The 10,268-nt window shown below is 41.1% G+C and overlaps 1 pseudogene; it reads left to right on the forward strand.

Moving 5' to 3' along the window:
* The first annotated feature begins 916 nt into the window (after nucleotides 1-916).
* On the forward strand, nucleotides 917-1,663 carry LOC129481742 (ribosomal protein uL30-like; annotated as a pseudogene).
* The last annotated feature ends 8,605 nt before the right edge of the window (nucleotides 1,664-10,268 follow it).

Raw genomic sequence — 10,268 nt, forward strand, 5'->3', positions numbered from 1 at the left:
ACTGTTCAGCTGTAAAATCAAGGCGGTCATTGATTTCTCCAATTCACAAAAGGAGAGTCCACTATATAAGGACTAGAGGATCATTTAGAGTTGGAAGCCAATGGAGCAATGTCTACAAGGTTTTGAGCAGAAGAAAATGTGCCATGTGAGTAGTGTATGTTGTCAAAATATCTTTTGAGTATCTGAGCAAAGGTCTTTCTCAGACATAATGTGAGTAAAGCATATGTGAGCAAAACAACCTGACAATGAAATCCAGCCAACCAAGAAATTAAACACCCCTCCCTCCTGAGGAATTAAAAAGCTTAAAAAAAAAAAAAAAGCACTGGTAGTCCTTTTATTGTGGGAATTATAGAACCAAATCCAAGATCTATAAACCTCGGGAAGTAAAAATTATTAACAAAATCTAAATTTTGTTAGGAGTGAAGAAGGATGAGAATATTAGTTACTAATGTAGCAGCGTGTTAATACTGAACTCTTCCTGTCTAGGTACCTGGAGAGGTTCCCAAGGCTAAGGATAAAACAGTAGGTGCCACCTTTCCCCATGTTTTGAAGTTTGGTGCTGGACTCCATTTGCAGAACTCTTGGAGGGAATGGCCAAAAATATTCTTATAGCAAGAATATAAGAGGCTGGGCATGGTGGTTCACGTCTGTAGTCCCAGCACTTTGGGAGGCAGCAGGTGGAACACCTGAGGTCAGGAATTCAAGACCAGCTTGACCAATATGGTGAAACCCCATCTCTACTAAAAATACAAAAATTAGCTGGGCAAGGTGGCTCGTACCTGTAGTCCCAGCTACTCGGGAGGCTGAGACAGGAGAATCGCTTGAACCCAGGAGGCAGAAGTTGCAGTGAGCTGAGATTGTGCCACTGCACTCCAGCTGGGCGACAGAGCGAGACTCCGTCTCAAAAAGCAGTAGCTGCAACACTAGAAAGATGGCAGAGCAAGAGCAAAGAAAAACCTCTTTGGTTCCAGAAAATCTCCTGAAAAAGGGGAAGGCTTATCAAGCCTTCAAAGCCACCCAGGCAAAGGAGGCACTTTTGGCAAAGAAGGATCAGAGGAAAGGAAAAGGGTTCAGGTTTAAGCGACTGGAATCATTCCTACATGATTTCTGGCAGCAGAAACATGACAAGATGCATCTCAGATGACTAGAAGTGAAATCTCATGCCTTGGAATTGCCAGATAAACATTCCTTGGCTTTGTTGTACGCATCGAAAGGATTGATGGTGTGAGTTTACTGGTGCAGAGAACCATTGCAAGACTTAGCCTAAAGAAAATTATTAGTGGTGTCTTTGTAAAAGTCACTCCCCAGAACCTAAAAATGCTGCATATTGTGGAACCTTATGTGACCTGGGGATTTCCAAATCTGATGTCTGTCCTGGAACTCATTTTGAAATGTGGACAAGCCAAGGTCAAGAATAAGACCCTTCCACTGACAGCCAACACAGTTATTGAGGAGCACCTGGGGAAGTTTGGTGCCATTTGCTTGGAAGATCTCATTCATGAAATTGCCTTCCCAGGGAAGCATTTCTAGGAGATCTCATAGTTCTTGTGCCCTCTCAGTGGCCCATCATGGTACTAAAAGTAGAGTGGGCTTCCTCAAGGAGATGGGCACACCTGGCTATCAGGGTGAATGCATCAATCAGCTCATCCGCCTGCTTAACTAGATCCAGGTGCCAAACTGCAGGAAATTTTTATCAGTGAAGTGGAAGCATGTGTTTCTGTTTTTTTTTTTTCTTGGAATTTTTACTGAGTATATTCAGAGAAGATTATTTCCTGCTTTATCTTCAAAAACTGGAAAGGAAGGGTCAAAGAAAAGATAGTAGTTGATGTTCATGGCAAGCACCTCTCATCACAATCCAGTTCCAAGGAAAAATTCCAGCAATTTCTACATTGGCCGCCATCTCGTCTGAAATCAGTACATTCCATGGAGGAAGGAGTCCTGCTTTGGTGCATCTTCTATCCCAGGGTTTAATGTTGGTAAATGAGTAACTCTAGCATTTGTACAAGGCTCCCTAAGACTCCTGCAGTGGTCGACCAAGCCCAGGGACATAATTGAATCTGGAGATTCCTGGGGCCTTGTTTTGAAAAAGACTTGAAATACACATAGGAAGAAAGCACCAAAAATAAATGTTCACTTGTCTCTGAAAAAAAAAAAGAGTATAAGAATATTAAGGGATTATATTTTGATCCCTTAGTCCATCACTCTCCTGGAGTGTTTGAAAGAGTGAACATTGAAGGAGAAAGAAAAAAATATCTCTGGAGAATGAGGCTGCCGTGCTGTGGCAGTTTTCCCTTCCCTGGGCAGTGGAGAGTTGCTGAGAGGGATGATGCTTTGAGATCACTTCAGGCTTGGTGTGAAGGTCTTCACCTTTAGAACTGGATATGTGTTCTGAGGGTTGAAGGGACACAATAGACTGGTAGTAGACTCAGAAATATGAAATCTAAAGGCAGAAGGTTGCAGCAGGCTTTCGACCCCAGGAAGCAGAACAAAGAGGAGGATAATTGCTTTGGGGGTAGGTGCCACTTCCACCACTGGCAGGGGCAAGCTTTCAGGAATGTTTCCCATACAGCAGATGTGGGCATTGGGAAAACCAGCATGAAATGTAGACTTCGCCCAAGGGGCTTTGTCCACGAAGGCCATTGGGAGGGCAGTGGGGGCTCTAACAGGAATGTATACAAGGCCTGTCTCTGGATGCCAGGTTTCAGGAGTTGGAGTCATATATAGCCAGGCCAGAGGAAAGGCATCACCCACATTGTAAAAATTTCCATTGGAGTTTCCCAGTTTCCCAAACTGCAAGAAACCCCTAAAAGAGTCTCCAGATGTCACAAAGGTACCAGCAAAGTAAGATCTTTCCCTAAACTCCGTTTCCTCCTGTGCTCAGCTGTGAACAGGTCATCTGGGAAGATGAGTGAGCAGGGGAGAAGGGTAGAAGAACAGTGCTAGGAAGAAGAGAAGAAATCCCCCATTAACCTGATACCCCAGTGTTATAGGACCTAGCAAAGGGGTAGGTGTCCTTGATTTTTCATTGCTGCTACCTGACCATTGCTTTTTCTTTTTCCCTAAAGCCATCCAGCTTCCTTAGCAAATGTCATCAGTTACACTGCCTATTTACCCTTTTTGTAGCACTTATGCCCAATCTTTATGGCTATTCTCTTTTGATCATTTATTCATTGAATGTTAGCAATTGGTTTACTGCCTATCTCTATAATCATCATGCTTGGTGACTTCGACATCTATGTAGACTGCTCATCCAAAAGCCTGAGCTCTCAGCTTCTTGATTCCCTTTTTTCTTTGTCTTTTCCTCTGTCACAGTTCAGCCACCAATTATTAATAATGACACCACCTCCAAAATCTTGACTCAAGTTTCCCATTCTATGATCTGTCTGCCGCACTTCTAGTTTAAATTCTACCAATTACTTGACCTATAAGGACTTCCCAGTCATCAATTAAGTCCACTACATTTCTTTACTTTCATTTTTATCTATGAATTCCATGGTTTATCATTATAACCACTCATTTGCTTAACCACTTAACTGTCTTACCCCTGTATCCCTCTGTCATACTTGTCTAATTTGGCTAAAGGCAGTACTCTGTTTGCTTTTCACCTGTTTAAATATGACTAGAAAAAACCATAACCATACTCAATGGTCTTGCTCTAATTTAAGACCATGTAACTCAGCAAGCCTTATCCATTTTTCTGATCAGTTCCTTTGTCCATTCTCCTGAATAACCACTTCAACCTTCTTCCCAACCTCCCACCTCACCCTCATCCCCTTTTTAGTCTAAGCTAACGATCTAGCTTTTTTTTTTAAATAAGAAAGCAGAAATAATCAGAATATAACCTCCTTATTTTCCATAACTAGGTCTGCATACCTACCTATATCTACAATACTTACGTCCTTTGTCTTCCCTTTTCTTATAAAGGATAAACTGTCTCTTCTTCTGCCCAAGGCCAAGTTTCATTCTTGTGCCCTGGATTCCAATCCCTCTGTCCTACTCATACTTTGCTTTGTTAATGATCATTTCTCTCCTTCAAGAACAATTTTCCGTTCAAGTGAATCATTCCCTTCACCAAATAAACATACCCCAATACCTCCCATATACAAAATAACTATCCCTGGAATCCACATGCCCCTCCAATTATAGCCTTATTTATCTTCTCTAAAGGCAAAACCATCTTTAAAGTGTTTTCTATACTTACCTTCTTCATGTCCCATGTTCTTGAAACATCTAATTACCACCACTCAGCTGAAACTTTTGTCGAGGTCACCAATGATTTCCATGTTAAGTCTAATGGTCAATTCCAAATGCTCATCTTGGTAGATGCTTCAGCTTATTTAATGCGTTAGGTTACTCCCTCTTTCTTGAAAGACTTTCTTAGACTCTACTCTTCTGCCTTTCCTCCTACCCCACTGCCAGCTCTGTCACTCTCTTCTTAGTTCAATCCTTCTTTTATTCACTACCTCTAAATGTTGGAGTGTCCCAAGGTGCAACTCTTAGATCATTTTCTTCTGCCTGCGTTTGCTTCCTAGGCAATCTCATCTAGCTTCATGGCATCAAAAGCCCTAATACACTAATGATTTCCAAATTTACCCAGCCCATTTCCCAATTCTGACCTACAAATTTGGAAATACAACTGGCTTCTCTATTCTCCCAGCTCAGCTGTCACATAGATATCTCAAACATAGCATGTTCAAAGCAATTCTTTATTTACTTCTTCCCTCAAATCTGATCACACCTGTCCCATTCATTCTCCCCCATTCTCATATAGGGCACTTTGCTTAGGTCCAAAGCCAAGGCATCTTTCTCAACTTTCCTCTTTCTTTCACACTCTGTTATGGATTGAATATTGCCCCCAACAACAAACATCAAAACAAAACAAAACATAAACAAGATACTTTGAAATCCTAGCAACCAGTACCTCACAATGTGACCTTATTTGGAAATGGTGTAATTAGTCAAGATGAGACCATACTGGAATAGCGTTGGCCCCTGGCCCAATATGATGGGTGTCCTTGTAAGAAGATGGCCATGTAAAGACAGACATGTGCAGGAAATTCCCTGTGTGACAATGAAGGCAAAGATTGAATTTACAGCAGCTGCCCACTAAGGAATGACAAAGACTGACAGCAAACCACCAGAAGCTAGGAAGAGGCAAGGAACTATTGCCCTGCAGGTTTCAGAGCGAGCATGACCTTGCTGACACCTTGATTTCAGATGTCTAACCTCCAGAACTGTGAGACAATACATTTCCATTGTCTTAAGCCACTCAGCTTGTTTTTCTTGGGTACAGAAGCCATAGGAAGTGAATGTATGTCCCATATTCCACTCAGTAGCAAGTCTTCTTGGTTCTGCCTTTGGAAAGATAGCAATAACCTGTCAATTTTTCTCCCTGCCTCTACTCTTGCCCTGGCCCACCAGAGCTATTTTCTATGGCTCAGTTCAAGTGATCTTTTCAAAATGTAACCAGGTCATGCCATTTCCTTGCTCAAGACCTTCGAATGGCTTCTCATTACAAACAGAATAAACCTTAAATGTCTTACCCAGGCTTATCGAGCTCTGCATATCCTGGCCTCCAGCCTCCTGTCATCTCCTATCCTTTGCTCACTCAGGTCTCAGCACATTGACCTTCTTGCTGTTGCTGTGACACGCTGAGCTGGTCCAGCTGATATGGTTTAGATATTTGTCCTCCTAAAATCTCTTGTTGAAACCTGATCCTCAATCTTGGAGGTGGGGCCTGGTGGGAGGTGTTTGGGTCATGGGAGTGGATCCCTCATGAATGGCTTGTTGCAGTCCCCATGGTAATAAGTGAGTTCTCACACAGTTAGTTCCTCCGGAACTGATTGTTGAAAAGAGCCTGGCACCTCCTCTCTCTCTCTTGCTTCCACTCTCATCATCTTGCTTCCACTCTCATCATGTGATCTGCACACACCACTTCCCCTTCACCTTCTGCCATGAGTGGAAACTTCCTGAGGCCCTCACCAGAAGCATATGCTGACGACATACTTCTTGTACAGGTTGCAGAACCCTGAACCAAACAAACCTCTTTTCTTTGTAAATAACACTGCCTCAAGTATTCCTTTATAACAACACAAAAATGGACTGACACCAGCCTTAGGGCATCTGAGTTTGCAATTCTCTCTGTCTAGAATGCTCTTTCCCCACATATATTCATGCCTTAGTTCTCCTTCTCATTAAGGCTCCTTCTCTTATCCCCAGAGAAGCTCTCTATGCCTACCTGATCTTAATTGGCCCTTCTGACACTTTACCCTGCTTTATTTCTCTTCCTAGCACACATCCCCATCTGAAATTTTCATATTTATTGATTGCACTATTAAATTGCCAGTGCCTTTGCAGAGTCACGCATGTGGTACATAGCGAATGAATGAATGAATGCCAGCATTTGTCCAAAATTCAAATATAAAGTTAAAAAAAAGACTTCCACCTCTTTCATTTTTAATTAAAGTTTTCCTGGTTTTGACAGAACTTTTAGAAATGAATATTTCTGTGGTGAAGAAACATTTATCTAAAGTTTAGCAGTTTCTTCAGTGTCTTGGCAATTCTTCTCTCTTCTGTTAAATACAATTAATATTAAATTAAAAACCTTTTATTTAAATAACATGAGAAACATAGTCCCAGTTGCTGTATAAATGCAAAGAGCAATGTCTGCAGTGATAGTCCCCCAGTAGGGATGATGATTTACAGGGAGCGGGTTGGATTTGGAGGAGATTTTTGTTTGTTTTCTTTTTTGTACTCTTAGATATCAGTTGAATGTTTATAGCTAGTGTATGTCTTTCATATAAAATATACTCCCATTATTCTTTTTAGAAACCTCTCAAATAAGATTTTAATGACAGAATATAGCAAAATTAAAATATAAAAAAGCAAGGTTTATGTTTGACACATGCTGACGTCTTAAGAGATAACTTGAGTTATGCGTTAATTTCAAAGGATGTAGGAGAATCAGAAATTACTTTTTATTCATTCAGACTGATATTTCACAGCAAAGCAAACTGAAGTAGTTTGGCTATTCGGTGCATAGGACTATACCATTAAGAAGTAGAAAAAAGTATCCTAGAACTCTGTGATTTCAAACCTCATGTATTTCCAAAGACATTTTAAATCTGCCTTTTAGAATTTTACTCCCAGAGATGGACCAGATTTGGCTTTCTCTCAAACATAGTCTCCTTGGAGAGAGATCATCTGAAGGACACAAGTGTGCTTGTTAATGGAAAGGAAAGGAAAGTGACTGTCTCTGCTTGGTGGTTGCTTGGGAAGCTTCAGCAGGAGCTGGGTATTGAAAAATGGGAAGAGGACAAGGAAAGGAAGAGAATTCCAGAAGTAACTGTGGGGATGAAGGAATGAGTTACACAACCTAATGGTCTATCCCAGGAATGCCACACAATCTCTGTGTGGCTGGACAATGTGGGGAATGGGAGAAAGCAGAAGGAGAGGAAGCTGGAAAGGTAGAGGGGCCAAGCTAGGAGGGGCCCTGAATGCCAAACCAAAGAGTTTAGGTTTGATTCTGGAGGCCAGGAGCACACCCCAAAGAGAGAAGTAAGAGCACATAGATGTAAGATCCCAAACACAGATGTAAGAGCTGTGTTTCTGATCTGTATTTTTGAAAGATGACTCTGGTGACTGCATGGAGGAGGGATAAGGCCAGGGTGAGACCAGATGCAAGGCAAACTTGTTCAGAAGCTGTTGTAATGATGGAGGGAAGAGAGAATGAGGACCAGAGAGAAAGACATAGAAGGCATACCGATGCAAGATTGTAAAGTAGAAATGATTGGGTTTGATGACTGATTTGATATGGCAAGAACTGGGAGGAGATTGGAGAGGAAGGAATCAAAAGATGGCTCTCAGATTTACAGTTTGAATAGCAGGTCATTGGGGCTGACCTAAGAATTTTATAAAATGAACCAAGTTACCATACTGAGAATGAGTTTCTGGTTTATAAAATCTGTATATGTTCCTGTTCATGAAAAGTTTCACCATTTGGTGACTTACTGTTTCTAACATGCAGATGTGATGCCAGGCCCGGGAGCATGCCCTAGCTGGACAATATCGTCTTGTACCAGGTGCCACCCCACAGCCCCAACGAGGAGAGATGCTTTAGGAAACATCCACAGAACATCAGGGCAGGTATGACAATCTTTCTGAACATTTCAAAGAAACTTGCAATGTGCAGGTTTCCTTGGCAAACTTTTCTAGTGACACCATTGAGATTCAGCTAAGCCACTAGGTACTCATAAGGTTTTTTAAGCCAAATTGTGAAATGTGAGTTGTCAGTCTCTATTCCCCAGGAAGAAACAGTTATCAGTAAAGACAGATGTGGTGGTTGCAACATTTAGATGAAATATTGATGACTTCTAAAAGGCCAGCTGGTAATCACTATTCCTTTTGATTCTGGAACCAATGATTGCGGTGATTCAGCTCTGCTATAATTTCTTAGGGAATATGGCATGGGGGAGTGTGTGTTCCATGTTGAAACTTTAAGAACTTCTCAGCTCTTGGAGTCCCTAAGTCTTCAGAGCATCCTTCCAAGATGAGAAATCAACCAGGGCTCTGCACCAAAATTTACCATGCTTAAGTCTCATCTCAGTCCTTATCTGTTTTTAGCAAACTGTCAAAATGCCTATCAATGAAGCACATGCTTGAGGTTTATCTAGATAGATATTGGTCTTCCTGACTAACTTGATTTCCAAGGACCCCATGTGCTTTTGATGGTCAGTCCTGGCTGCCTCTGGTCTTTGCTCCCTTGATTTCCTTCATTTGATATGTTGCCTTTGCCTTCTCACTGCTTATTTAGATCCTTCCCATGCTCAAACCAAGCTCATAAACTCCATATTTTTGTGAAAACTTTTCCACTTGAAATTTATTGATTTATTCTTTTTGTTTGTTAGAACTTTGTGTATATGCTCAAGATAGCATTTGCTAATTTGCCCTGTGATCAAGAGTTACCCTTACTGGACTTTAAGTGTTTGAAGGAGGGACTGTGGGTTGACCTATGTTTATGAATTTCTGCCCTCCCCCAGCCCCTCTCCCTCCAAAGCCCAACACAGTGCCTTCAAAAGCAGCAGCTATTTTATTGAGGATTTTGTTATGATTTTAGATGCAAACACTCATGTAATCTTCAAACCAACTCAAGAAAATAGACGCTATTTTTATCTCCATTTTCCATGTTCTTTGACCTGGCAATTCTATTTATAAGAATTTATAAATATTTGCACATATGAAACTGGCCCATGTACAAGGGTATACAAGGTTGCTCACTTCAGCACTGATTGTAACAATGAGTGGAAACTTAACTAGAGGATTGGCTAAACAAACTATAGTGAATCTGTGAAATAAAATGTGATTGGTCTGGAAAGGTCTCTAAGACACATTTTTAAGCGAAAAAAAGCAACCAAGTTATACAGATGGTATGTATAATATATTCCTATTTATATAAAATAATATATTTGTGCATATATTTGCAAATCTGTGCATAGATTATCTTTGGAAGGATATACACTATAACAAGTAGACAACACTTGTTATCTCTGGGGAGAGTTACTCAGAGTCAGGTTACCTTGGTCATCACCCTGGTGATCTGACAGGACCCCACACTCCCATCTTAGGGGTCGTCCATCCCCAGTGTATCTCAGCCACTTAAACTGGAACTACATTACCACTAATGGTGGGTTTAAGTGCTTAATTTTTAAATCCAGTGGAGGTTGAGCTAGAAAAATAAGTGTAAAAGAATCCTTCTGTAATTTAGCAAGACGCTGGAATTCTTTCTTTTTAATTAAAAACCAAAACACTGAGACATTAATCACAAGAGCAGTGATATTGTTCCGTATTAATGGAAATTTCTGAAGGCAATCGTATGAAAATGTTCAATTATGATCTACAAAGGCCATGAACCTCTCGGATGTCTGTGGAGACTGAAAGGAGACCCTTTGTGCACCCACTGGGACTCTTCCTTCCTGCCGCCATGTTTTCTCATTTCCCTTCAGGGTGGTGTCCGTGAAGTTTTCCTCTAAAGGCACTCCAGCTGAGCTGTCAACTTCCTGGGCTTTAATGCATAGTGATTGCTGCTATTTTTGTTATTTTCCATCTCTCTGATGCTGCTCCATTGTCCCTCCTGCGGTTGCCCTTTTCTGTTCTTTAGTATTTTAATTAATGTTGTTTAATTATACTTGGCCCCCTGAGGATTTTTGAGGGGTGAATTCAATGGGAAGGACTGAATGAATAAATTCTCCAGTCTTTTGCACACTTGTTAT

This window comes from Symphalangus syndactylus, chromosome 5 (genome assembly GCF_028878055.3).
Source record: "Symphalangus syndactylus isolate Jambi chromosome 5, NHGRI_mSymSyn1-v2.1_pri, whole genome shotgun sequence".
Lineage (NCBI taxonomy): Eukaryota > Metazoa > Chordata > Mammalia > Primates > Hylobatidae > Symphalangus > Symphalangus syndactylus.